Source organism: Toxorhynchites rutilus, chromosome 2 (assembly GCF_029784135.1).
Source record: "Toxorhynchites rutilus septentrionalis strain SRP chromosome 2, ASM2978413v1, whole genome shotgun sequence".
NCBI classification, from domain to species: domain Eukaryota; kingdom Metazoa; phylum Arthropoda; class Insecta; order Diptera; family Culicidae; genus Toxorhynchites; species Toxorhynchites rutilus.
In genome coordinates, this window is record NC_073745.1 from 5,922,510 (window position 1) to 5,925,760 (window position 3,251).

General features: G+C 40.3%; 1 pseudogene; it reads right to left on the reverse strand.

Annotated features, from left to right (window-relative positions):
* Positions 1-1,976: 1,976 nt before the first annotated feature.
* On the reverse strand, positions 1,977-2,820 carry LOC129764375 (interferon-related developmental regulator 2-like; annotated as a pseudogene).
* Between the last annotated feature and the right edge of the window lie 431 nt (positions 2,821-3,251).

Here is a 3,251-nt window from a genome sequence, read left to right on the forward strand (position 1 = left end):
TTTAATATTGATTCGTTCAGCCGATTTTTCAAAGTTTGGAGTGAATTAGAGGAGCGTTTAATCGCAAATCGTAAATTATGTTTGATATCGATTTTATGTTGTAATAATGAATGCATTTAATTTTCAATAACTTAAAACTGCCTCGCAACATTCTAATCTGACGAAGAGTAAAGAATCATTCGGGGAAACACAGAATACTGTCAAACATTTTTTTTATCTGAAGGTGGCCGTGCACTGTTTGACCGGAGGTCAAATATTTGACACTTTTTGACAGAAAAATTATAATGGGTTGTATCTAGGACACGACCGCAGTTTTCGACGCAGAACTACGGAATTATATTATTCAATCCACTTGTTTGTCACTTCGGATATTATTTCAGAATACATTGAAATTTTTGTAATATCCTTTTAGCTATTTATTTTTTTATTACTTAAGTAGACTCGAAAGAGTCGAGTAGAGTCGAAAGCTATCAGCACTTCTCGTTTATCGGGTTCAACTCGCATCAGACTTTCTCCTTCCCATTCAGATATCGATCAGTAACTATGAACCATTTTACTCCTATATTCCGCTTGAGATGTGATCAAACCCCACAACATGCAACAGTAATGTTACCCTGTCGGAGTTTGAAAGCATACTTTCATGAAATATAAGTTTATCTAAATAAATGCAGTGTATATCTATATTCCAAAATTCTGGATAATCTTCCATATCCGCACTAGCACTAAAAATTCTCGTATGCTGCTCTTCTTTGCGGTAGCACACCTCGATACAAAGCGCTTCCTCTTTTTGTATCGAGCTGTGTGTGTATGAGTGTGAAATTAGCATTAGGCATGAATGATATCCGCTAAATAGTTGTGTTATGCTAGCTCACTCGCATCTGTGTTTTCATTCTATTCTATTTTTGTTTCCACCCCTAGTGGAAAGAAACCCTATTCTATACCCTTCATCCGACAAGAAAACAATCCTCTACCGCTCGACGCTCTGCTACAACCATGTTCCTTCGATGACCACCAAACGAGAAGTGGTGTGGCTTCAAGGAAGGAAGGTATTGTATTATAGAGACTTTAAACTTTTGCAGTTCATTCGTCTCTAGCCTTGAGAAAGGCCCTTTGAAAACTCTACTCTACTCTACTTCAGCGCTACCACCTCCGCCCTCTTGCCTTGAGAAAGGCACTCGATCCCTCGCCGTCCAGCTCGTCCAGCAACGATGTTGTCCAGTCGGTGTCCACACAAAGAATCCCGTGTGGCTTCAAATCGCGGATGGCTTATTTAAACAAAATATATTGAAAACGGACAGAAACGAGTGTATCGGTTGCTCGTTGTTGACAGCTCTGTTCGGGAATGCACACAAAACGGGAGAACAAATGTATGGGAAAATGAGAATGCTTCTAGTTTTCATTAATTTAAACTGTTTAGGCATTAGTGGATTGTACTGTATAGTATATCAAACGAATCTTAGAGATTTTCCGATTTCATTGGGGTGCAAAGTATCAGAATTTGTTCGCTGTGAAAATAGTTATTAACGTTAACATTATTTCACAAAAACGTGACCTGTTTTCTGATTTGGCACCCTTCCTGAAAGAAGTAGTTCTACGTCAAAAATTTGTTCAAAATTTAGTACAAATTTCATGTTTGGCAAAAATATTTTACAACCATAATTACATCTATTTGTTTTTATCAAAAATTTGACATAAAACTATTTGGCCAAATACAGTTGTTTGTAGTGAATGCCAAACACGGTTATCACATAGTACACTGTTTGTCGAGCGTCGAGTCGGACACTATTTTGTGTGTGTCCGCTGTCATTTTTCAAAGAAAAAATATTTATTGATGAAAAAGGTTACTGCCATTGAAGACGTCATATGAATAAATAAAATTACGAATAAATCTATTCGATGTACCAATGTTTTATTCAACTTAGATTTATAAAATTGTTTTCTTTACATAGAAAGGATATATTCTTATAAAAAAAAAACTATCGCACACCTATGTACACATACGTTTTATTGATGACAGCCGAACGCTTGTCACGATTCTTTCCACGGGTTATTGTGCTTTGAAGACTTTGAAGGCGGCCGCATTGATGAAGTTCTTTTCTGCCTTGGCCAATCGGGCGCCCAGCTGCAGTCCATCCCGCAGAAAGCCGTTTTCCTCGACAGATGCACGTTCATTCCGAAATCCAGCGCGTTCCGGAGGTAGATTAACTGATGATGGAAAGATCAGCACCTTTGCCGAACTTGATGCAAATCTCCGGCGAGATGTGTTCCTCCAGATAGCGGCTGACGTCACATAAGGTCACACGCTGCACCTTGCGGTTTCGTTTGTTGCGATACTTGTGAGCATCGGTGAACAGCTTTTTGATGGCTTCGATGAAATCGGAAGGTTCCTCGTCAAGAAAGCCGTCGTCGTGCGAGCGGCCACTTTCCAGGATGAGTGCGATGGTTTTTCCGGCGGCCATTCTTACGTCAAGATGGGGACTCTGAAGCATTCCGACGATTTTTTGGATCGATGGGATCATAGCATTGTTACTGTTGACAGAGAACACCAAATCCCCGAGGGAACTATCATGAACAGTAGGGTCGAAGCGCTAAAAGCGGAACTGTGAAGAGCAGCAGCATCGGCGTTGTCACTGCTCGGTGTGTTGCCTCCTTTGAGATAGCGGCTTCTGCACGGCTTCGTCGATTTCCTCGAGCGGAATGAAGCGTGCAGCACACGCTTGTTCGGTTCCCTTGCGCTACTTGATGGACTTCTCGATCACCATACGAACGTCATCTTACGGCTTTCGATCGTATCGGGGATGTAGTGATGTACCGGCACATCGTTGATTGCCTGGAATGCGTTTTTTCTGGTCTGTAGAGATTTGTTCGAGGAATTCTCGATAGTTTAGAGGAGTTTCACCTCGTATTTCTCGAAGCCGCCTCCTTTCTCGCCACTTAATGGCCATAAAAAATCCACACAACCAAGGCAATCCGTTACGTTACTTTCGGCCATATTACGAAATGTTTACCAATGTTTACTTTCGGGCATGAATGCCAGGCGCAGAAATTGATCCGTGTTGCACGATTTTTTCAAAGGGTCTCAGGCCTAAAATTCATTGATTTATATCGTTGGGTTTAATGAAATAAAAAGAATGACAAACTCGGCTGAACAATTCAAATAGAAAATATATATTACACAGATTTTCACTGATTTGAAAATGAATTAATAAAAATTACAAAAAAAAAAACGGTCTGGCATCCCTCCTGGCAGT